Source organism: Pelmatolapia mariae, linkage group LG3_W (genome assembly GCF_036321145.2).
Source record: "Pelmatolapia mariae isolate MD_Pm_ZW linkage group LG3_W, Pm_UMD_F_2, whole genome shotgun sequence".
Classification (NCBI taxonomy): Eukaryota; Metazoa; Chordata; class Actinopteri; order Cichliformes; family Cichlidae; genus Pelmatolapia; species Pelmatolapia mariae.
The window spans coordinates 93285395-93311694 of NC_086229.1; the positions used below are offsets into that span (position 1 = coordinate 93285395).

The following is a 26300-nucleotide window of genomic DNA, read 5'->3' on the forward strand; positions in this document are numbered from 1 at the left end:
GAATTGTGAACATCACAGTAGATGCCTTTGTGTCAAAGTAACTGACAATAAAACACAGAAAAACATGAAGGAGATTTTCCTGGTCTGGCTTTTTATAACAGATAACCTTAAAAATATTCTGCAATATTCTGCAATTTTGCATAATTTTAAGGAGTTTAAATTTCTTCAGTATTGAACAGCAGAAATTAGGCTTTCTTGTCGGACGTCATTTACATGAAAAAAGAAAAAGACAGCGCTGTAAACAACGGTAGACTGGTGGGTAATAAGCGAATGAATAATCCAGAAAACAGATTTGAGACGGGAAACTGTTCTTGAAGTACACACAGGGAGCTGTGTAGGAAGTGTAATTTTTATCGTGGTGGAAGCAAAACAGCAAAAGTCAGAGGGAATTCATGACGACATTGATCAAATGTGAAGCGTAGTTTGCTGCTTCTTTTGCTGCTGGCTCGGCGAATTTTGGTTGGACAGACAAAACCTGCAGCTCAGAATCAGCGCAAAAAGACGTAAACACAGAGCGACCCGACGCATCAGAATCGCTAAGCTCCGACAGCGTGTCCGTCTGCGGGCCGTCCGGTGAGAAAGCCGAGAAAGACAAAGCTGATTCTGATGCGTCGGGTCGCTCTGTGTTTACGTCTTTGTGTGGAATCCGTTAATGAATTGATATCGCCTTATTAAAGCTACTCACCTCCCTCTTCTACCTGCACTTTCCACTGGACCACGGCCAATCAGAGAGGTCCCGCCCCTGACTATCTCTGATTGGTTTAGTCCACGATAGGGGCATAATGTGTGTCTGTTGTTGACCACACGGAGTTGCAGAGATTTTTTTTTTTTGTTACCCAAACAGGTACGACCAAGTGTTGGTAACAGTTGGTCGCACCGGTGCGACCAAATGTTTTTCTTTAGTCGCACCACGGAAAAATTTGGTTGCATTTGCGACCAAATTGTTCGCACTCTAGAGCCCTGATATCTGTATATTTTAACATAGATAAAATGTTTTTTGGAGTCACAATTTAAACACTGTTTGAATAATCAAAGAGATATTTATAAAGGACAGGCTTACCGGGAGCTGTATTGTCTCTTTTGCATGAGACACACCAGAAAAGCTCTGTGCGGATAGCAAAGTCTGCGCTGTGGGAGTGTCTGGACCCTCCACGCCACACAACCTCGCACTGGTCCCCAGGGGCACGGCAAACTTGTAAGCCCTAGTTCGGCTCCCGAAAAATATGCTTGAGTTGTTCTTGTGTCCAACAAAAATGAGTTCTGCTATGTTTTATTTTTAATGTTACTGCGTTAGCACAATTTAAAATCCAAAAATTATTAGTCTCTTAAATGAATGGCATCTTGTTAGACCGGGGGCTTAAAAAACTAATACATTGTTTTTACATCTTGTGCACTTGGGCACACTTAAATGAAACTCGAAAAGTGGGACACACAATATGGAGATGATGACTTGACATTTGTTAGGGAGGAGTGTAAGTATAGAGAGGAGGAATTCCCATTCATGTACTCTGCAATGTGCATTGTGTTCTGTTTACTTTTTTTCAGAATAAATGGCTGTGAAAAAACCCATCAAAGTTGAGGTAAGTATTCACCACAATATCGTGGTTTTTATTATTAGGGGCAAATTTCTCTTTGTGTAAAAAAATTAAGCCAACATCCAAGTGTCAAAGGTCCCTGAAGCTTATTTGTGCCACAGATGCTAATTCAGTGACTGCGTGTGAGGAATGTTTTGGGACCTGTCTGATCTTAAAAAACTAACTTTGTTGTTACATTACAGCAATATTGAGGAAAGATTTAATGGCTGATCATGGAGCAGGATGAAGGTCAAAGGGAAACTCGCTGCCACGCTTCCGGTTATGCTTCCATCCGGCGTAGTCATCTGACCGGTCCGTGCTTTATCGCCCCTCCTGACCCGGAGTGGTATATCGTGTTGTAGAAAAGTTTGATCGATTCGCGCGCTCTCTCTCTCTCTCTCTCTCTCTCTCTCTCTCTCTCACTCACTCATTCTTACCAAAATAATAAATTCTCTGGGTTTTTTTTTTTTTTCTCATACGTTTATGGTACGAGATGGAGGAAGCATCCCGATCTCTCGGAGGTAATGAACCGACGGAACTTATTCAAGTTCTCAATATGTGCGCTGTGCTTTTTTTTCACTAAGGGTTATTTTACACGTACATTGAGTTGAGGCCAATATGAAATTCTTTGCTTGGCTGGAGGCATTAAGAAATACTAATAACGATTAGAGGGGTTGTTGACTCCTTCATGGTGTGCGTAAAACAAGGCCATTTTCTTTTAGGGTTTCTGTCTATTGAGAAAACCCATTGTAAAAGTAGCTCAAAAAATGAAGAAAAACTTTTTACTTTGGTCTGACAAGCAGTGGCTGCACAAAACCAAAATACCTGGTGTTTTAATTGTTTAAGTAAGGCCGATTTCTGAATATGTGCGCAGCGCTTTTTTTCCTCTAAGGTTTACACATACGAGGTGGGTGGTCTGTAGGTTACAAGCGGATAGAAAGTTCTTCTTTTCATTACAAGCGCCGGTGCATCTTAAGAAAGTAAAATGCATCCGCTATTGTTAAAAAATGAAATACAGAGAAAATTGTCATAATATTTAAACTATGAGTTTGTGGAAAACTAACTGCCGCTCTGTCTCTCTATACAGCACTGAGTCATCAGCTGCGTCACCCCTATGCTTCAGGATCCCTCCCTCCCTCTCTGATCTCCCCAGCAACCATACCCCTCCCCTCATGCTTATGGAACATGTTGCAACAGGTCTGAAAATGACTAGACACTTCCGGAGTATTTCTGGTAGGGTCAAAAGGTCAAAATTGAGGCCTTCAACAGTAAATATGATGTATTTGAAGACGTAGCCCCACTTTCCACACCCCTCAAAAGGCAGAGTCCATTCTCCCCGCAAGCTCCTCGGAGCCGGTATCTGGCTGCGGAACATGAAGATGTTCTTATTTCCCCCTTCTTTCCGCGGAGCAGCGGTCGCTTCCGATCTGTTACTGTAGACGGTGACGGGGGTGTCGCTGATAATCGACGAAGACCACTCGCCGCCGCTGCCTCCCATGCTTTCGGCCTCGGGAGAGCAGATCTCTTCCCCGTCCTAGTACAGAGGAACGCAGGGCTGCAGAATGAAAGGATCCATCTTGTGTCTGTGCATAGGATAGTATAGTGCGCCGCCCCTCCTCTCTGTTTTTATTCTCTTTCCTCCACAGACCCCCCTCCCTCTAAAAACTTTTTTTTATTTTTTCAAAAACAACAGGTGCCGCAACACGTGACGCGATTATGGATCAAATTACACACTTCCGGTGGGGGAGGGGAAAGGGGGGGGGGTGAGTGGGGGAGGGGGGCGAGGGGGGTCATCAGTCAAATTTTGACACAAGCCGTATAGCTATTTTTTTTGACGGGCATCATGTCTTTCGCGATGCAGTGGGTTACTGCTTTGGTGATTTCCACGTGCCGTTTTGAAGTGCGTCCATATGGCGTAACACCTTCAAACAGTTCGGTCAGTGATCCTTGCAGAGTAACGTTACTAGGTTTATTCTGCACACTACTAGATTTTTTAGCCATACATCTATCATACTCTGTTTTGTGCTGAGTCTTAAGGTGCTGGTACAAATTCGTAGTGTTTCCCCGAGATGTAGAAACTCTACCAAGACAGGTTTTACACAGTACCTGACTCTGTGCGACATCATCTCTTTTAAACCCAAAATATTCCCACACGGCTGATGTGCAGTTCCTCTTTGGTACTAGCATCCCCGCAGGCTCTGGTTCTGTTGAACCTGAGGCCATTGTGTAGGCTACAGCTTTGCTTGCTCGTTCACTCTCGGTAGACTGTTTCAAAACTTTGCTCCCCGTGTCATGTGACCAGAGTGCAGCCTCTGTGGTTAGACAATCTCGTTTGATCATATCACATGTTTTACTCGCGCATGTCACGTAAACAGAGTATAATCGCAGCCTTTGCGGTTAGAAAATTGCACTTGAAAATGTCGCGATATTATCGCAAATGCGATATATCGTTCAGCCCTATTAACCAGAAGTAAAGTCGGTGAATATTCAGTGTTTAAATAAGGTTTGTGTCTTTGTGCTGACCTAATTTATAATACTAAATGTGCCCACACTGTGTTTTAATGTTCTTTAACATAAGTTTCTTTACTTTGACCTTTAACATTAGTTAGCTTAGCTAGCAGAGCAGCCCGCATCTACAGAAATGTCACTGTCTGCAATTACGTCACATGATTCTATTTCCAGTTTATGGAAATGGATACAGATTTCAATATGATCTCAAATTGTGTTCAAATATTTGAAATAAAATTAAAATAGGAACACCTGCTGGCTTTGTACCTGTATTTGTATGACATAAATAATAAGTCAAAATGTTACTCCTAACACCGCTGAGCAACTCAACAGAGACTTGAGTTTACCTGCAAACACCTGATCTCTCTGCCAGCTGTTTTAACACCTGCTGACGTGACTGGGAGACATGCCCACGTCATGGTCACAGGTTAACATGGACCGCTGTATGTTCAATATAACAAAACATCGCTGCTTTATTCAGCTCACACAGCCAGGCTCCTGGATGATGACCCGCACAATTCATAACAACCATCAAGTGTGTCAGATTATCATCAGCTAACAAAAGCATGGATGCCAGTCCTAAGAGGCTGACTGGTGACGTGTTTAATACTTATTTTACCTGCTGTACATCAGTCTGTTCACTGCCATTCTCTCCATGATACTGGATGAGAAGTCAGAGCTACAGGCCTATAACCTGTGGTCTTAGTGGGGTCTTTCCCTGGTTTCACAGTTGGATCTTCTTTCCAGCTTCCTGCCATATTCTATTGTTGAAGAGCAGCAGAGAAATACTTTTTGTTCTCACTCATTATCATCAGTCCATCTCATCCTTGTGTGGGTTAAAATAAATCAAAATCCTCCTGCAACACACCTCTTATTGTGGAAATCTGCCTCCTTAACACAGACATAGAGGCTCATTCCAGGTAACAGCTCACTTTGTTTTCTAAATAGTTAGGACAGGTACACATGCTGTTATGAGTTCACTCCAGATTCCTAAGAACTGGTTTCTATAAATGTGACACAGCTCAGGTCACAGCAATGAGTGTTTATATATCATGTCTGAGCTTGTGTGGTATTTTATCTACCAGGTTCCTGAGGCATCCTGATGGGTGGAGTAAAACACACACACAGAAAGAGTGTTTGGAGCTGGAATAATACAAGTTGAGAGAGGATCACACTGAGAAACCTTTAGGTGGGGAGTGAACGTGTATTTCTGCACTCTTTGAGGAAAGTGTAAGTTACATTTGATTCATCATTTGACCGATTATAGACTTTTGATTGAATGGAAACAAAAAGTTCAATACACAGCTCAGATTTGATTTCCTCACACAACAGACTGTGTGTGTTTTTATTTCTGGTCTCTCCATTAAAGTCAGTGTGTAATGTTTTCTAACAAGGCCTGGTGTGTCCAACATTTTCTGTCAGTGTGTGATCAGAGTCCGGGAATCAGACTAAACACGCTGAATGTCCCCAGAGAGCGGCTGGAAAGACTGAGCTCTGGGTGTTTATACTGACAGGGACAGCAGCAGACAGAGAGCAGAAATGAAATTTGTATAGATATGTGTTAAGTACAGAATAAACATGTCGGTGTCTGATTAAAAACACTGCGCCACAAACTGCTGGCTCTGTTCCAACAGGAAGCAGTGTTATAAAACACACAAGTGTCAGGACACAAGTTAGTCTAGTTCACTGAAACTAAATCTGTAAAAATAAGTGAACACAGAAATAATAACTACACCTTTGAAAAAAAAATGAAAACAAATGGTTTGATGATGATGAATGAAATGATTTTGTGAACTTGGAAAACACAAAAACTAAATAATATTTCACGGAAAATGTCCATTTAGTGTTAGTTTGGCTAAAAAATGAATAAGTAAAATAAAAACTTGCCTTGTGAGGCTTTGATGGACGTGTTTATTTAGACTTTTAATGTCTCCAAAACTGTGAGTCACTGCTTTCAAAAGCAGCAGTTGTGTTTTTATTATCTGTACTGATTTTCATTAATCTAGCCTCTAACATACATCCTAAATACAATAATTATCCATAAAGATTAAAACTAAGACTGAAACAAATAAAAACTCAGCCAAAACTAATTGTTTTCAAAAAATGCAATCTAAACTAAAACAAGCAAATTCAATCTGGAAACGTAATGAAACTAAACTGAATGAAAAGTCAAAAATAAATACAAATAGGTGTCTTCCTGCATTTGTCTGTTAATCACTGAGATCATTTAAATATGCATATGTATCTATTAGGGGTGCAACGATACTCGTATCGATATTGAACCGTTCGATACACTGCTTTCGGTTCGGTACGCATGTGTATCGAACAATACAAAAATTTTAATTTATTTTATCAACTTTTCTTCTGACGATGCTGTCTGTGTTGAGAGCTCAGTGGATCTGCGTTCGACTACTCCGCCTAGGCTGCACTGTCGAGTGCAGATCCACTGAGCACAGCGCAAGCTAGCAAGACAGAAGCTTAGCTCATTGCAGCATGGCAAATTGAACCTCCCCCACCCTCATTCAGATCTGGCGTTTGGAACTATTTTGGTCTGTCGGATGTGCCACGCAATGCTCAATTACATGGGTGGGAACTACTGCGTTAGCGCAGTTTGCTCGTTAACGTGTCCAGCCCCATGCACGGGGCGATCCGCGGTAACTCGTTAACGGAGATTTGCCGTGTTGTGGCGTTAACGTCATTTCAGATTAACGCTGACAGCACTAGTGGGAACACAATGAATATGACTGCACATTTACTCCGACATCATCCTAGTGCAAAGACAAGTGGAAGCAGACAAAAACAACAAGCACGCATGCTACAAACTTTACCCGAGTCATTTAGACAGCCGTTAGCACATGATTCTCCTTATGGGGACCTGATATGTTTAATATGCTGCTGAGAATATACCCCAGAAGAAGCTATAGTATAGCTTTTATTTTGGAAAGAGCCATTTCTCTGTAATAAACTCTCTTTTCCAAAGATGAGGGATTTCTCCATCAGATATTTATTTTTTTATTACTTTGTCGTTTCAGCAACATTAAATTTAAAAACTGTACTTTTGAGTTAAAATATATATTTATAATTTTAATAAATGACAAATTAAAAAAGCATGAACATTTTTTTGTATCGAAAAAATATCGAACCGTGACACCAAAGTATCGAACCGAACCGAACCGTGAATTTTGTGTATCGTTGCACCCCTAGTATCTATCACAGTGCTAATGTAACATTCTCACCCTGAATGTGTTTATATTTAGAGGCAGCAGATGGGAGGAGATCAGGGGTTCACAGAGGTCTTTGTAAAGTATCTTTTAAAAATATGTAGCCTCGATTCAGCCTCTGTTAAAAATCCTGTGACATTAACTGTTCACACTGAAGCAAAGAGGAAGGTTAATGAAACAGGTTTTACATTTCTCAGACTGAACAAAAATGAATACATTAAACTTACATCTCTGTGTTAATAACTTAGAACATTTTAAGATCCTTACATATAAGTAACAAGTTTTATGAAAGTCAAATTCAGTTATACATATTTCTACAGTGGCTCCGAGAACCTCTTGTATCAATATTCTTGTATCTTCTATTTCTTATAAATTCCTTATCCTGATGACCATGTTCATTCATGGGTGTTGCACTCTTCATGGGTCTCAATAAAGTTTGTTTCAAAAGAAAAAGACTGACACAGATATGTCATCAGTCTGTAATGAAGTCATATGAAATGTAGAGTGGAAAGACCCTCCATGTGCTGCATTCAGGAGCAACAGTGAAACTTCTGAACAGACGAATGTTTTTCAGAGTTTAAAAACAGTTTAGATCACTTTAATGACAGCCGTGAAAAGTGGTTCTTCTATCAGTACCAAGAAATGTTGATTTTCATGCTGAGGTATTTTTCAGGGAACTTTACTGATAATTATGAATTTGGAGAAAGATAGAAAGTCACTTCATTATTTAAATAAAAGCTCAGCAAAAAACAGAGTGAAATGACAACATGTTTAAATCTAACATTACAAAGTTAAACAGTCAGAAACTCATCTTAGGCTACGTTCACACTGCAGGTCTTAATGCTCAATTCCGATTTTTTGATCAAATTCGATTTTTTTGTCTGCTTGTTCACACTACAAATAAAATGCGACATCAAACGCTCTCCAGTGTGAACGCTCAAAGCGGCCCGCATGCGCAAAAGAAGATGTCACACGCAACTCGCTCTGTTTAGACCCAGAGCAAACAATATTGTTTGACTGATGGCCCTTAATATAAAGACTTCGGACTTTATGTTTCCAAATTTTTGCTTTAAGTTATTTTGTTATTTACATAATAATGTAGATGACCTAATAATGATCCTTATTGCTGTTTTAGAGGAGCGGTGCTTCAAAGGATAGCTGCAGATTTCTGTCAGAATCTGCAGAAAATACTGTACAAATAAAATGTTCACGTTTCTCAAACGTGGTCTTCCCAACAGTTTCACCGGATGGCAAGAAATCGTTCGCGATGTCTTATCGGGCACTTCTCGGGCGCTGATAATTGGCATCTGTCTTGTGTCAGTGACGTAAAAGACGGATTTAATGCGACTTAACCGTTCACACAGCAGTCGCTTTCTAAAACATCGGATATGTATCGGATTCAGGACCACATACGAAAGTGACCCAGATCGGATTTGAAAATATCGGATTTGTGCCGTTCACACTGTCATACCATGATCGGATATGGGTCGCACAGGGTCATAAAAATCGGATTTGATGCGCTTTCGCCTGCAGTGTGAACGTAGCCTAAGAATCTGCCTCATCCCACCTGTTGTTTCAGGTGGAGTCCCGCCTCCTTCCAGGAAGCAGCTCTCCTGTCTGTCTGTGTTTAGTGTCCAGGTGTGGAGTGGAGCTTGTTGTTGGTGTGTGTGAAGAAACTGTAAGTTTGCTTTGTTTCCACCTTTAACAGTTTGTCTTTAGGACTAGAATGTGAAGTGAGACATTTTTATTTACGTAACATAAAATAAATCAGATGTATGATCATATAATCTGCAATTAAACAAACTCCTGGCGTGTTATCCTTTTTACGGTTCTGTTATTTAACATGTTGTTTCTGTTGATACTTCACAAAGACCAGCTGTGCTGCAAACTGAAACTATGCTGCAGGCAGTTACTAGTTTTTCAAGTTTGAACTTCCATTGAAGAATGTTTCCTTCACTTAAAACACCAAACATCATTTGAGGCAGCTTTGTTCCTCATGAATATGTAGAAGGACACAGGAGAGAGCTTCTTGTGTTCTACTTTCTTGGGTTACCCTCAATAAGCAGATATCTTATGTTTTCAGTTCTTCTGTATCCAGGGCTCGCAAAATCGCTAGCCCGACGTCCCGGGGCTAGTGAATTTTCCAGTCGGGCTACCAAAATCTATCTCAGCCCTGCCCGTCGGGCTATCATAGGAAGGAAAAATATATGTCAATGCTTTTGCATTTTTTCGGAATTGTAGCTGGGTAATTATGTCATTGCGCTTGTTTTTTGCTTTCACTTTGCGATCGCGCGAACTGTGTATAGAGAGCGACAGTACTGATTGGTGAGTGACGATTAATTGCGCACCAATTCCTCTGGCATCGTCTTATCACTCGTTAGCTTACTATTCAAACCTGACAAGTGAAATCTCCCACAGTAAGCTTAAACATGTGAGAGCTTGATTGCGCAGAGAATCGCTGAGCGTTATGTGAGTGCGTGTGTAAAGGCAGCATGATATATATTTTATTTCTGCTGAGCCAAATAAGACCGGTCAGGGTGAAGAAGTGACAGCCAAAGAAAAGCCTACCACAAAACGGAAAAGTTATGACAAATCAGACTATGAGGGGGGAAAAGGTGCAGCTTTATGGTTTCATGGACAAAAGAATTTCTGTGGCTGGAATATGACAAGCTAAATAACCAGGGCTGCACATAAGTGGTCTGCAGGTGCGCATTCGCTGTCAAAATAAAAAAACGCGCACAAGATAAGATGTTGCAACACGCGTTTGCGTACATAAGATTTTCTGGAGGACAGACATTTGTTTATAACTCTTAAGGATGTCGAAGAAGCTCCTTTAAGCAATTACTTTGGTGTTCCTCCACCTCAAAAGAAATGTCAGAAGGAGTCCGAACCGCAAAAGAAGCGCGTATTCTCGGAAAAGCGGTTGCAGGAGGTGAGCTGGCTTCAAAGAAATGATGAACGCACAGAGATGTGGTGCAGAATATGCCGTGAAAATCCCACTCTAGCAGACAAAAACAGTGCCTTTTATATGTATGCAAACACGCGTTGCAACTTCTTATCTGGTGCGCGTCTTTTATTTTGACAGCAAATGCGCACATGCGGACCACTTATGTGCACCCGTGTAAATAACATAATGTTCTGCCGGGTGTGGTGTTGGTTTTCCCTCGATTTCTGAGTCGACAAGCGCCTTTGTTATTGGGATCAGTAATTTTAAGAAAGACCCCCATTAGAACCCATGAGAAATGCAAGAAATGCATTATTGCTCAGTCTGCAATATCTTTCCCAGAACAAACACCAATTGCAAAGAACATACTAAAAATAAACCTGAAAAATCTGTTTAGAACAGCGTACTATGTTGCAAAGAGTGAACTACCATTGGCAAAATGTAGCAGTCTTTGCAAACTTAAAAAAAAATGTCCTAGATCTTGGTTCCACTTATCTCTTACCCGTGACTTCAGTGGAAATTTCAAAATCAGGATCTGACACAGACTGATTCCTGTTGTACAGTTCTTACAAGTTCATAGAAATTTCTGTTCAATTAGAACCAAGTATTTGAGTTGATGATCGTAATTTTTATACAATGTTGTAATTTGTGTTTCAACAATTTTTTTGATTAATGTTTTGTTTCCGTTACAATATTATACATTAATGTATAATATTGTAAAGGAAACGAAACAGGAAACAAAACATCAATCAAAAAATTGCTCTCTTTTTTATTCGGGCTACTTAAATTTATTTTGGACTACCACAAACTGAAGAGTCCCTGCCCGAAGGGCTACCAGGGATTTTGAAATTTTGCGAGCCCTGGTATCTAATGTCTGCATGTGAGTCTTCATCTTGAAGTACAAGTGTGTAAACTCTGCAGATTGTGTGCTCTGTTGTGTTAAAATCGCAGGACCAGAAACATGTGAGGCTCAGCTCTGAGGTCCAGAACAGATCAGGTCTGTTAGATTTTGTCTGAATCTGAAAGCTTAAATCAGATTTAAGACAGATAAGTGAAATAACTGTTTAGATTTTGTTCACATGGCTCACAAAGTTCAACATCAAACACAGAAAATTCCAAAATCTGCTGCAGATGTTAAAGTGTGTTCTCCATGTCTGAGAACAGAGGGCTGCTGAACATGTTTTCATGTATTTGTAGGATCCAATGGGGAAAATGGCATCTTTGTCCTGTTTATACTCTAATACTTCTGCTCTGAAATGTACTGATGAAATTTAAAAAAAAAAAGGAGTTCCAACAACAAAAGAGAAAATCTTTCTTGTTTTTTTTTTCTTTGTTAGGGCAGTTTTATTTGTCTGAATCTCCACAGCAGCTGGTTCATCCTCAAGTTAGGAGCCTTTTCATGCTTGAATGCTTAAGAGGTCAGAGTTCAGAGGCGTCACAGAGAAACTGAAAGAACTGGAGCTTCTCAGTCATCCAGGTCATGCTAGTCATGGATGAATAGGAACATGTAGTCATCCAGGGGAAAAAAATGATGAATTAGGTTGTTAATAAGTCTTTATGTTTCATTGAAAGTGTTTCTGGATCTATAGACTGGAAACAGAGAAACTCACTGTTAATGTTTTTTGCAGTATAAATATTCATACCTTAAACAAAGTCAGCAGTCAGGGTGTGACTTTATTAGATGTATTAGATGTCTGTTCACACTGGCAGATACAACAAGGTTTCAAGTTAACAAGTGACCTTTAGTCTGAACCAGCCTGAAGTCAAACACACTGATGAGGGTCAGAAGCGGCAGTCAGATTAATATTCAATTATAAAACCAACAATCTGTTTCTACACAGTAAAGTCTCCACTTGATCAGGATCCATTAAACATGTCAGACTGATTTTATTTGTCCAGTTTTTCTAGTTTAAAGAAGTCTTTGGACATTATTTATTTTAGTTGGAGAAAATCATTAAGAGTCATTACTGTATGCAGTGTTTGTTGCTTTTGAATCATGGGGTGGAGTACAGATGCACTCTCTTTCACATGTGTGGGCAAGAAAAACAAATCGGTGAAATGTGTAAAGGTCCGATTTCTGAGGAGTTCATCCAGAATTAAACTCAAAACACATGTTTGTCTGCTGAGGAGAAAAGAGACAAAATGTTAGCAGGCCATGTTTGAACAGATTTGTTTCCTGTTAGTATCTGACTCCCACAGTTTGTCTGTTTTCTACATGAATCCAGAGAGAAGAAGAACAGAGCAGGCAGAGTATGAGGTTCATCACAGCTGGACTGTGTTTGATTATGTTAGCCTGTATCACTCAAGCTTCACTGATGAGAAAAAACTGTGTCACAACAACTCAGGAGGCATCAAGAAGCAGATCGTACAGGCTTTGAGTGGGGAAAAGAAGGAAATCACTTACTGTTCACAGTATTGTTTCTGGACACAAGAAATATTAATTTACTTTAGGGGAATTTTAGCCTTTTAATAATTTGTCATATCTAAAAGAGAGAAAAAACAAGAATGACCCTCAAACTGGAGGTTTCAGTGTTTACAGTCGGATGTTGGAGCTGCAGCAGAAACAAGCTTACAGGTCACTTCAGTTTGTTTATGTTTACACAGCTGAAGGACATCAGGGTGAGGAGGACAGTCACATGACTACTGATTATTCACAGTGTGCGAGATGATTGCCATAGTGATGTACCATAGTGAAAATTAACTCCCTTTATAAACCTGAAAAAAACCCAAACAAAGTTAAACCTGAAGTCAATCTGAACCACAAATACTTCTTCTTAGTTCTCCTGATGATAAGTTTAAATATGTCCACCTCAAAGCTCAGTGTGAGTGGAGCTTCCTCTGACTGCTGACACCCACACTGATACCAACACCGATGCTTTCACTCCAAATAAGTGCTTTTTAATTTATATAGAGACACAGAATGACAAAAAAAAGTCCGATCTGATTTCTTTATGGGATCATGTCTGTACTAGAGGTCAGAGGAGGCTTTGTGAAGGGATGCTGTGTCTGTTTCCTGAACCTGTTGGTTTGTGAGAAGTCGAATGGCAGATTTAATGGAAATGAACCAAGAAAGTAAAAACAAAAATGATCCTGTGTCTTATGGAAGAGTGGAATTCCGAGGAAATGGGGAAAAGGGAAAGAAAAAGGGGGGAAAAAACAAAAGAAGCTTCACTTTTCACATCAGAGTCTGTTTGTCAGGAACCTGAAGGATGTTGTTCAATGACCTTGGCTGTTGCTCCTGCTGAGCTCCTCCCACCTGTCCTCCTTCAGGTGGAGTTCCTTCCAGGAAGCAGCTCACCTGTGTGTCTGTGTTTAGTGTCCAGGTGTGGAGTGGAGCTTGTTGTTGGTGTGTGTGAAGAAACTGTAAGTTTACTTTGTTTCCTCCTTTAACAGTTTGACTGTTTGTTTCTGTGATGTTTGGACCAGATGTTCAGCTCTTATTTCAGGACAAACTTTGATCACTCTTGTGTTTGAAGACAAATCCACATGATTATGGATTATTGATTGACTGAATCCACTCTGGTTTTCAGTCAGTAAGTCTGCACTGAAACATTGGTTACTGTGATAAACCATTTAAATCAATCTGTATGAAACTTTAAACACTGATCAGTGATGTCACTGAACGTGATCTTCCCTTTAACTGGAAACAATCAGATACAATCAGTTTGTTTTTAAGAAGTCGACATTCAGGTTTTACTGAAGTGACGTTGAAAAAACAGGAAACAAAGCAGCTCCAACTCAGTTCAGGGTCACTGCAAGGTGAGAAGAACATATAGATTCTCACAAACACCACAAACATTTACAGCATGCTTTAAATCCTGTACCTGCTGATAATATCTGCATATACAGGCATTCATCATGTGTAGAAAAGTATTGGAGCGTGGCAGCTTTTTCATGTCTTTGTGTTCATGTTCACTTTGTACTTTTGTTCTTAAAAAGTGGATTTGAGTTTTCTGCTTTTTACAGTTTGATGCTTTTAACCCTCTGGGTTTGTTCAAAATCACTATCATTTCAGCTTGTTCGTGGCCAAAAGTTTCCACCAACAGATCATGTCTGTAATTTTTATTATTTGTATGGTTTTTTGGCAATCCTTTCTGCAGAGTTTTTAACTAACATCATTTCTTTTCATAAATATAAAATGGTCATTAAATTTTACATTTTAGACCCTTAAAACACCAGTTTGTTTGTACAATGCACTTGTTAGAAGACAACCTCAAAACTCACCATTTCATATATTCACAGTGCTACTGGATGTTCTTGTATTATTAATAGTAGAGTCTGGGACATGTAATTGATTAACATCAACAATGTTTAATATGCATTGTTATTTTTGTGCAGGGAAAGCAAAATAGATAAAACTCCCTCTCAGCGTGTTCGTGGCCAAAAATGGCCACCAATTGTTTACATTTACAAAATGCTATAAAATTAACATATATTAAAACATTATACTACTTTGACTGACTTGATTTTTTAAATTAGCACCGGTCCTAGTTGTGAAAACTAAAATATTATTCAAATTCAGAAATTATACCCTTTGAATACCAGTCAAATTACATATTACTGCTATTTCAAATCTCCCTTTCCTAGCAAAGATTCTGGAAAAGATGGTGGGTGCACAGGTTCATCGTCATCTTGTTGAAAATTAGCAGTAGCTATAAACTTATGTGCGTTACATCAGTTTCATGTCTTGCACTTGAACTATGTTAAACTGCACTGTCCCTTTTAAATAAATAAATTCTAAAATTCTAAATTACTGGAAATAACGTGTACGAACAGTTTCAGTCCGGCTTCCGTTCACAGTACAGAAACAGCCCTAGTAAAAATCACCAATGATCTTCTGCTTGCAGCTGACTCTGGACTCATCTCCATCCTCATTCTCCTTGACCTTACAGCAGCTTTTGACACTATCTCCCACCCCATCCTTCTTCATAGATTAGTATCTCTTGACATCAATGGTACAGTACTCGCCTGGTTTACCTCGTATCTCTCTGGCCGTTCACAATTTGTTCAATTACTCCCTCACAGATCAGTATCTACTCCAGTTAATTCCGGTGTACCCCAAGGCTCTGTCCTGGGTCCTTTACTTTTTATCATCTATCTCCTACCCCTACGTAATACTTTTAGCAAGCATAACAACCAGTTTCACTGCTACGCAGATGACACCCAGCTCTACCTATCCTCCAAACCCACAGCTACTCTCCCACCCACATCCATTTCTGACTGTTTAAGTGAAATCAAGGTCTGGTTTACTCACAACTTTCTTAAACTTAATGTCAATAAAACAGAATTCATTTTAATAGGCACCAGATCAAAACTGACTGCAGTTCTAACCAGTATTTCGTTATCCATTGATAACTCTGTTGTCACATCCTCCCCTCAGGTTAAGAGTCTTGGTGTCATCCTCAATAGCACTCTGTCCTTCACAACACATATAAATAATATCACTCGGTCTTCCTACTTTCATCACCGTAATATTAACCGTCTTCATCCCTCACTCACACCACACAGTGAGTGAATTGTCAATTGTCAATGCTCATGTCACATCTGGTTTAGATTACTGTAATTATGGCCTACCTCATAAATCCCTCCATAAATTGCAGTTAGCTCAAAATACAGCTGCTCGTATTATTTCCAGAACTAGATCCACCGAACATATAACACCTGTGCTCCATTGGCTCCCAATTCACCTCCATGTCAATTTCAAGATCCTGCTTCTCACTTTCAAAGTGCTTCATAACCTCGCTCCTCCATATCTATCCGATCTTCTCCAAACGTACTCACCCCTTCGTACACTCCGCTCTTCTTCAGCTTCCCTTCTGTCTGTTCCACCTGCTCGCCTGACTACTGTGGGACTCAGAGCCTTTAGTTGTTCTGCTCTGAGACTTTGGAATGCACTTCCACTTGCTCTACGGACCACACACTGTCTCACCACTTTTAAATCACGTCTCAAAACTCATCTATTTAGAATTGCATACACCTGATCTGTCTTGGGCCATTTTTACCTTGCTCAGTTTTTATACTTGCCTTACTACTTTTATGACTGTTTATGTCTAAATTTTATCTTACCATGTTTGCTATACATAGATTTTTCTTATGTTTTTTATGCTATTGTTCACGTGTTACTGTAAGGTGACCTTGAGGGTCTGAAAGGCGCCTATAAATAAAATGTATTATTATTATTATTATTATTATTATTATTATTATTATGTTTTGGGGGAAAATGGCAATAAAGTTCTAATCTTTTCAGCATATGAATGATGGAACCTAATATGTATTTTTAGTCATCACTGCAGGTCAGTGCCAGTAACAATAATTTATTTTTACTTTACTTTCTTTTTGGCCATTCATCAAAAAAAAACAAAAAACAAAATCCCACATCCCCCATTTCTGTTAGTGGCCAGAAATGGCCATTTAATGACCAAATGACCATTGAAATTACCAAAATTTGTGTTGCAGTGTGTGCACTTGTATGTGTGCATCCTCATTAGCAGCAGGATGTGCTAACCACGGTAGAGTGGTCTTTGTAGGCACACTTTCCTCAGCTGGAGCAAGCGGTTGCTGTTCTGATCCTGCAGGTGCACCTTTTGCACCTTCTTCTCATTTTTTTGGGGTGGGGTGTGGGTCAACCTCAGACTACTGCATCTTGGGATCAATTGCTTAAAGTGGCTGAGCATCAGGGACAAGGTCGTCTTGCAATTTTTGAGGTCACTAGCATGCACCCCAGCTCTTCCAGGATCAGTCTTCATTTGTAGGTTTTAGAGGACTCCCGCTCCTGTGAAGTGGTTTCCACAGGACAAAGGCATTGTATCCCAAGACATCCAGGAGATTGTAGAAAAGAGCCAGCAGCCATCAGGTAGTTTTCCTTCAACAACTCAAGGTGCCAACATCCTGTTCAGGCTATCCAAACTGTATTTGTGCCAATTGTAGTCCAGGATTGCTTCTTGCTTCCAGGCCTCCTCTATTCCCCATCACTGACTGCTGGTTCCCTGTGTGTTGTGCTCAAAAGAAGCACATTCCTCCGTTGCTTTGGCATGTAGGATATCGCCATGGTAGTTTTGGTGAAGGGAAAGACAGACAACAAAATCTTCCTCTGTTGAAGCTGGAGGAGCTGGGGAGGTAGCTCTGCGTTGTTTGCCCTGACTTGGCCAACCAGAGCCAGCTTTCATCTGATGAGTTCCTCTGCCAAGGTGAGCAAAACTTCTATGGAGAAGTGACAGACAGAGTCTTGGAGTCTCTGCACAGAAGAAGATACAGACGTGAAACCAGCTGAGAAGGAACATCTGTCTCTGTTTCTATTTCCTGTTCAGACTCAGAACTCAATTAGTGTGAAGCTTTTAACTCTGCTGATCCTTTTTGAATCACGAATAAGCTGAAATGTTTGAAAATGTTGTTCACACGTGTTGAACTGACTGAAGCTTCCAGTCACAGTGAATCAGTGTGTGTCAGTGAATGCAGCATGTGAGCCTCATGGCTCCATCTGTTGCAGTGATTCTCAAACTGTGGTGCACTTAGCACTAGTGGTACTTGGGCTCTTTTTGGTGGTATGCGGCAAATCTCGATATTTTCTTTAAGATTAACAGTAGATTTACTAACCCTGCGCAAATTTGCATAAATCCCCTGAACCTAAAACCACCTAGAATTACAGACTTTTTTATTTTCTGGCGCAAGTCCCAAGGTGTTATTCACCCCTGCTGAGATTTTCACAGGTCGTCAGCTCGATTCTCCTCCTGCTTTTATTGTGCAAACCACCCATTGCACATTTGAATTTGTTCACTCAGAGTAGCTCAGATCCAAGGCAGGAGAACAATCTGTGTTACAACCCTCAAAAATGCCTGCCGTATCTATACAAAATATCGCACACATTGACTGACCTGCAAATATGAAAGACACACATTCACAATATGTGGAAACACAAGTCTGTTTAATTTATAAAAAATTGTATGACAACAGAATGAAAAGTTGCTAATACAATGACATGAGTGATATGTGTGATCTCTCCAGCTTTGCTTGTTCTGTCCTCTGCCTGTTCATATAAAAATAGCAAAAAAATTAAAAAACAAAAACTATAAAAAATAAATTCTGTCCCTCAGTTCTGTTCTTTTGCCACACGTCAAAGGCGGCTCTGTATGGGTAGAGGAGGACATTGGAATGCCCAGTGCAGTAGCAAATCGCTCGTGCTTCACTGCTTAAGCTGGACTCACTGAGTCTGCTAATGTTTGTCATTGCCATAATACATATGATATTTATATAAACCCATTTAGAGTGAGGTTCATGTAAATTTACCATTCTCTATTTATTTATTTACTCCCCATCAGGGAGTGTACGGTCCATCAAGCCCGCAGAACACAGCAGGACTCTAATTTGTCAATTCATGAACTGATGGCATTCATTTCAATTCTGTTTGTAAAACCAATCATGTGTCCCGTTGGTGCCATTGTGGATTGCTGGTCAGAAAGATTTCTGGTGCCAGTAATCAAAGATACAATGCCCCGAGATAGATTCATTTCAATTATGCAACACCTTTGATTTGATGACAAGGACATGCGGGCAGAATGGGTGAAAACAGACAAATTTGCAGCGATCTCCGACATCTGGACAAGCTTCAACGAGAACTGTGCTAAGAGTTTCAATCCAGGAGAACACATGACCATAGATGAACAGCTGTTCCCTACCAAGGTTTGTTGTTCACACAGTATAACGTAACCAATCCAGATAAATTTGGGATCAAGTTCTGGATGGCCACGGATTTGGAGACCAAATATGTCTCCAATGCATCTCCTTACTTGGGAAAGGAGCCTTGGGGTGAGAGGCTGGCAGAGAACGTGGTCATGAAACTGATGCAGCCGTTTTTGAATGATGGGAGAAATGTCACAATGGAAAATTTCTTCACTGTCACTGTCACACAGACTGCTGCAGCGCAAGCAACGTTACTGGGCATGGTGAATAAAGTCCAACGAGAACTTCCTAAACTTGCAAAAGACACGGCACAGGTGGTATTGTCCACTTCAGTGCTTAGAAGTGGCAGTGTCTCGTGCCAGGCAGTGCCAGGTGCAAGACAGCAGGTTTACCTGTGTCAGAAATTCGCCTGTGCCAAATGCAGAGATGATGGATACTGGGTCTGCAAACGCTGTAAAGTTTGAAACACTTTAAAATAAAACAGACTTGTGTATCAATATATTTTGAATGTGTGTCTTTTGTATAGATACAGCAGGCATTTCTGAAGGTTGTAACACAGAGGGTTGGCCTGCCTTGGATCTGAGCTACTAAACAAATGCAAATGTTACACACACACACACACACACACACACACACACACACACTCTCAAATGCAGAAAATCTGTCTTTATTAGTCCCACAAGTGGAAAATCTGCATTGTCATTACAGAAAAGTGGACCGGCAAGACAAAAGCAGCAAAAATAAAAACTGTACCGTACAGTATAAAAAGTGCACTATGTATTTATAAATAGACTGTATGTATATTATGTACAGAGTGGATATATAATTATATGTACAACACTGTGTATATATCATTATGGACAGGCACGCCATGTAGTGACAGGGATTGACAAGAAATAATATTGTATATGAGAAATATTGCACATAGAAACTACCATGGTGTATTGTAGGCTGCAGGTACTTGTTGTAGAGTATTGAAATGATTGGAAGGAAAGACCTTCTAAATCTCTCCTGGTTGGGGTTTGGGGGAGGGTGTGTTTGCACAACAAAAGCAGGAGAACAATGGAGCTGAAGGCCTGTGAAAATCTCAGCAGGGTTCTTGGAGGTGTTAGGTTCAGGAAATTTACACAAATTTGCGCAGGGTTAGTAAATTTAGTAGTACAGACTTGCACCAGGGGAAAAAAGGGTCAGTAATTCTAGTGTTAAATAATATACCATTGTGGAGGTATGCAAAGACAACATGAGAGTTCCTGATTCTCTTCTGGGAGCCAGAGTCGACCAGAAAACGTGTCCCCAAGCGTGAGTCCTCTATGAAGAGCAGTATTTGCTTATCGTCAGCGGTCGCACCCACTACAGAGCGCTGGCGGGCTCATTTCCCTCTGCCTTAAAACTGCAAAAGCGGCACGGCACTGTCATGCTGATGGTAAAAACATAGCCCTTTTCCGCCATGCCGCCTTGCCGCCTTGCCGCGATCCCAGCCACCATTGATGAGTCGGAGGCCCCCGGGAGAATCGGTGGGGGCGCGGGAGATGCCGTCGGTGGGTCGGGAACTATGACCTGGATGCAGAAGCTCCTGGTAGCCAGGAGAATGCGATCCACTTCTTCTGCGAGTGACCAGTAATCCTTCGCAGCCAGCAGTGGGGAGTTGGCGAGGCCAGCTTGCACTGGCAACTGTCGGTGGAAGACGTGAGTGAAGAGGAATCCGCTGTCATCCATTCCCAGCAAGGAAAGCGTGCTCTCCATGAGCTTGAGACGGTACCATCACCCAGGCCTGAGAGAGAGAGAGGAGTTTCTTGGCCCACTCTGCATCGGAGAGGGAGTAGCGCCGCAGCACCAGTGCCTTGAGTGGTGTATTTCCCTTGGGTGGGGGGATCCCTGAGGAGGGTCATCACACGGCGGGTGGACAGCAGATCCAGAGAGGCCACCACATGATGGTATTTCGTGTCGTCGGCTGAAACCCACTGAAGAGCAAACTAAGCTTCGATGTGCACAAACCATGATGGAAGGTCGTGAAGCCAACAATCCAGCAGCTTAACTGCCACAGCAAAAATTACAACATACAGCCCTGCTATCCCTTTCGACAGAAAACTAAACAGCAGTAATGTTTTGTAGGGTTACCGAAGTTGGGCTAGTTGGTATACAATGATGTGCTGTGTGGTGGTTAGCTACACAGCTATGGTTAGCATAACATAAACACAGTGAAGCTGGAGAGTGAATACTAATTTTTTTCCACTTGATAAAAGTTAATGTGAGGGTTCCCGATGGTTAGGAACAAATGTAACTGCATGGCAGGATGCTGTAAACACACCAAACTTCAGTGAGGAGAACAACTGCAGTATAAGGTTAGTCATTAATATACTGCTGCATGGGCTGAGCTGTACTTAAATCATAAGGTTTTAAAAACTGAGCTTTAAAATGAATAGTGATGATAAAAACCGAGAGAGGCCGACAGTGATCACTGACTTTTTTAGGGGCTTGTTCAGATGAAATAGAACAAAATACACAGCATTAAATCATGTTAAAACCACAACAGCCTTAATGAATACAGAGTTGTTTGGACCCGGAAGCAGGTTTCATCAGGTCATCACTTAAAGTTTGGATATCCCACCTGCTGTGAATGTTTTAATGCAGTACAGTTGTTATTATTATCACTTGTCACATCTGTTTGTGAGAGTTAAAATAAATAAAATTCTTATAAGAAATGAAATTGTCTCGTGGAAACTGTATGTGGTGTTAAATAGGCCGATACTACTGTATTTTAATGTCGGTCGTAAGGGTGCTACTTCAAGAGCCGTATATTTTATGAGGTGGAACTCATTGTGAAAAGTTTGAGAACCACTGATCTAGTGGTCTGATAGTAGAAGTAGAGCAGCTGATAGCAGCTTCCTCTGCCTCACACTGCTGTCTGACTGCATTCAGCTGACACTGAGATGAAGCAGGAAAGAAGCAGCTGATATTTGGACAGCACACATGATGGAAAGGAGGATTTCAGTTGATGTGCACTTGAATGATTTGTGTTTCCTCTGCAGGTGAAGGTAGAAAGTGTGTGTGAGCTGATGTGAATTGAGCAGCATGGATCAGTGTGAGGACAGAGAGGAGGGAGTCCCTCCCTCTAAAAGCACTCTGTGTGGGGAACATGAGAGCCAGACCAAAGCTCAGAGGTGAGATGACCATCTCTAACTGTCCATGACTCTTCTCCATGTCACAGCTCAGCACTCACATCACTGCTCCATCATTATTCACAGGAACCAACGAGGAAGAAAATGCAAACATGAACCTGAACCCAGCTGTGTGTCCTTACAGAGTGACTGGTCTAAAGATGAAGCCATTGAATTTAAATCCCAGCCTCTGCCTGATGCAGAGAGGTGAGCTGTTAGTAACATGAATTCAGTTTGGTGTCTGATTTAAATTAACTGCTTGATGTTGTTTCCTGGTCTCTAAACTGCACCTCAAAGGAAGTCACTGAGCAAAGAATTCCTTTCATTCTATAAAACATGTCCAACATTTAAACTCCTGCTGCTCACAGTAGGACCATCAACAGTCCTGCACAGTATAAATGACTGTGTTTACCTCTGAGTGGCGCTCTTTTCTTACACTGCCAACACTAGTTTGGAGTTTCCTTCAGGTCATGCTCAGCCTGCAAACATGTTTCTCTTTGGGATGATGAAGGTATTGTAAGTCTTCATCAGCTTCTGTGGCTACAAATAAAAACACATGCTTCTGCTCTAACAGGATCAAAGACAGACCTGGACCTGTACCTGAACCCAGGTGTGTGTCCTTAAGGAGTCATCGGTCTAAAGATGACCCCATTGAATTTAAATCCCAGCCTGTGTCTGCTGCAGAGAGGTGAGCTGCTGGTAACATGAACTCTTTGATTTAACTGCTTGATGTTGTTGTATATAAACTGCAGTGTGAACACGTCATTCCCTCAATCCCATTTAAACTGTCTCTTAAAAACAAGCCTTTGGTTTCAAAACAACTGGCTCCTTAGCCTCCAGGGGTCCAGAGTTATCTGAGGTAGGTGGTTCAGACCCTCGGGAAGCCCTGGGGAGGATGACAGTCTCTGGCAGAGCTAGATCTGCAGCCATATTAACCATTCTTGGGCTAGTTTCTGGTGGGTAGGCTACACTAGAGTTTTCTAAGAAGGGGCTAACAGTCAGTGTGGATATAACTTTAAGTACAGAAAGAGCAGGAAAAACAGTGTCTTTAAACTCCAAATCCATTCCAGGAAAAACAGTTTTGGGCAGAGCCCCCACAGAACTATCCATAGCCTCCGCAGAACATTCCGAAACTGTCCTTGTAGAAACAATATCTGCCTCGGAGTGAGCAAAACAAACAGAGTCTTTTAAATCCTCTGAGTTAGAACATACCGGCTCAGAGGGAACAGTCTTAGCAATCCCTAGCCCCGAAAAAGTTTGAGCTGAACAGTCCTTCCCGCGGCTGGCTGTGCTGCTGCATCGCGGCAAGCTCCGTCTGCTGGTGGCGCTGCTCCGTGACGAGCTTCGGCGGCTGGCTCTGCTACTGCTCCGCGGCGAGGTCTGTCCGCTGCTCCTGTTCTGCAACAAGCTCCGCCCGCTACTGGTGCTGTCGCTGCTCCCCGGCGTCTACTGCCTGCTGCTACCGGTGCTCCGCGGCGAGCGCCGTCTGCTACCACCATGCTGTGGCGAGCACCAACTGCGGCTGCCGCTGCTTAGACGTTCCGGGAGCGCACCAAGTCAGCTAGCTCCCGAGCTCACAGGGTCTCCCGGACTTTGTGCAGCTCCTCCACTGTGTGCTGGAACCTGCTGAAGTGACGAAACAGGGAATTTCATTCAAGGATTGGCTCAATGGCGTTAATTCCAACAGTCATTGTCCTAGTGTCGGAGGCACGGATTGTCCATTTAATCAGACGCTGGCAAAATCACCCTCCAGGGTATAGTCTGCTGGATCCATATTATAGTCGAGTATTCTGTCATGGTCTGTGTGTAGGCAGGCAGGAAAAAGGACCCAAGTGCAGGACTTGTGGAGGCAGAAGTGAACTCAAAGGAACCACAGCTTTATTGCTGGCAAAATGCAAAACTCAGAATGGCACATGAACGGAACACTCAGGCAGGAACGGTTGTATGACGTGACAACAAGGAATGAAGAACACGCACTATAAATACAGAGGCAAACACCCGGGGAACAAGGACCAGAAGGGGAACACAGCTGATGCAAATTAACTGACGGGACCAGGTGGATGCAAAACTAGAAACATCAACATAAGACACAGACCTTGAAAGTAAAACAGAAAATCCATAGACAAAACTTAGAGGCACCGAACTTATATTAAACACTAGAAATAACAAATTACAATAATAATACACAAAACAATGGGTTACAGACCCAGGACTGTGACAGAACTGACCCAAGGAGAGGCAAAAACCCCCCAAAAAAACAAGGCCCATCTGACAGAAAATGATCACCATTCATGCTGAAAGACAAAGAGCAGCCTTTCTGTGTGTTGGTTTTGCAGAAATGCACAAAAGTAGTAAAAAGCGCAGCCGGTGCTGTTTAGGAAAGTTGTCTGCTGTGACAGTCCAGATGTACAAAAACCCCTGAAATCAGCGGTACTCTTCTTGCTGTCTTCGACTGCTGAGGTTCTCTATAATATCAGCCAAAGGTTTCATAATTTTATTGCAAATTTTTTTGAGGATAATGAATCTTAGAATAGATCTTAGAAGATGTTCATATTTTTAATAGCCATTTTTTGTTAACAGTCCATCCATCCATCGATCTTCTTCCGCTTATCCGGGGCCGGGTCAAGGGGGGAACAGCCCAAGCAGAGAAGCCCAGACCTCCCTCTCCCTGGCCGCCACCTCCAGCTTGTCCGGGTGAACACCAAGGCATTCCCAGGCCAGCCGAGATATATAATCTCTCCAGCGTGTCCTGGGTCTGCCCCGGGGCCTCCTCCCAGTGGGACAAGCCCGGAACACTTCACCCAGGAGGTGCCCAGGAGGCATCCTTAACAGATGCCCAAACCACCTCAACTTGCTCCTTTTGATGTAGAGGAGCAGCAGCTCTACTCTGAGCCCCTCCTGGATGGCCGAATTTCTCACCCTATCTCTAAGGGAGAAGCCAGCCACGCTTCGGAGGAAGCCCATTTCCGCCGCTTTTGTCCGTGATCTCGTTCTTTCTGTCACTACCCGCAGCTTGTGACCATAGGCGAGGGTAGGAACGTTGATTGACCGCTAAATTGGAGCTTCGCTTTTACACTCATCTCTCTCTTCACCACAACAGACCGGTACAGTGACCACATCACTGCAGCCACAGCACCAATCCGTCTGTTGATCTCCCGCTCCCTTGTCCCGTCACTCGTGAACAAGACCCCGAGATACTTAAACTCCTCCACTTGGGGCAGGGTCTCGTCCCTGACCCAGAGTGGGCACTCCACCCTTTTCCAGCTGAGGACCATGCCCTCAGATTTGGAGGTGCTGATTCTCAATCCCAGCACTTCCTACACGGCTGTGAACCATTTCAAGGCGAGCTGGAGGCCATCACCTGATGAAGCCAACAGAACCACATCATCCGTGAAAAGCAGAGATGAGATTCCCGGACCACCCAAGTGAAAGCCTTCCGCCACTTGGCTACACCTAGAAATTCTGTCCATAAAAATTATGGACAGAATCGGTGACAAAGGGCAGCCCTGTTGAAGCCCATCACCCACTGGGAATGAGTCCGACTTATTCCCGGCTATGCGGACCTGCTCTTGCAACGGTTGTATAAGGATTGAGTGGCCCATACTCCCAGAGCACCCCCCTGCAGGACCCACCGAGGGACACATTTGAATGTCTTCTCCAGGTCCACAAAACACATGTAGACTGGTTGGGCAAACTCCCATACACCCTCAAGTATCCTTGAGAGGATGAAGAGTTGATCCAGTGTTCCGTGAACAGGACAAAAACCACATTGTTCCTCCTGTATCCGAGGTTCGACTAACGGACAGACTACCCTTTCTAGCACCCTGACATAGACTTTCCCAGGAGGGCTGAGGAATGTGATTCCCCTGTAGTTGGAACACTCCCTCCGATCCCCTTTCTTAAAGATGGGAACCACCACCCTGGTCTGCCAATCCAGTGGTACTGCCCCTGATCTCCACGCAACATTGCAGAGGCGTGTCAGCCAAGACAGCCCTACAACATCCTAGAGCCTTCAGGAACTCAGGGCGGACCTCATCCACTCCAGGGGCTCTGCCACCAAGGAGTTGTTTAACTGCCTCAGTGACCTCGCCCCCAGAGATTGGCGGGTCTTCCCATTCATCCCCAGACTCTCCTTCCTCCATGGAAGACGTGCCAGTGGCATTAAGGAGGTTCTTGAAGTATTCCTTCTACCGCCTAACAATTCTCTCAATCGAAGTCA

The 26300-nt window shown here is 42.2% G+C and overlaps 1 protein-coding gene and 1 pseudogene across 1 annotated transcript in view; both read left to right on the forward strand.

The window, feature by feature from the left end:
- The window catches only part of LOC134625026 (NACHT, LRR and PYD domains-containing protein 14-like), a 551707-nt pseudogene that overhangs the window by 502910 nt on the left and 22497 nt on the right, over nucleotides 1-26300 (forward strand).
- The window catches only part of LOC134625019 (NACHT, LRR and PYD domains-containing protein 3-like), a 73043-nt gene continuing 69479 nt past the window's right edge, over nucleotides 22737-26300 (forward strand). The window contains exon 1 of the mRNA XM_065470389.1: nucleotides 22737-22769. The gene's annotated coding sequence lies outside the window, so the exon portion shown is untranslated. The remainder of the gene's footprint in view (nucleotides 22770-26300) is intronic.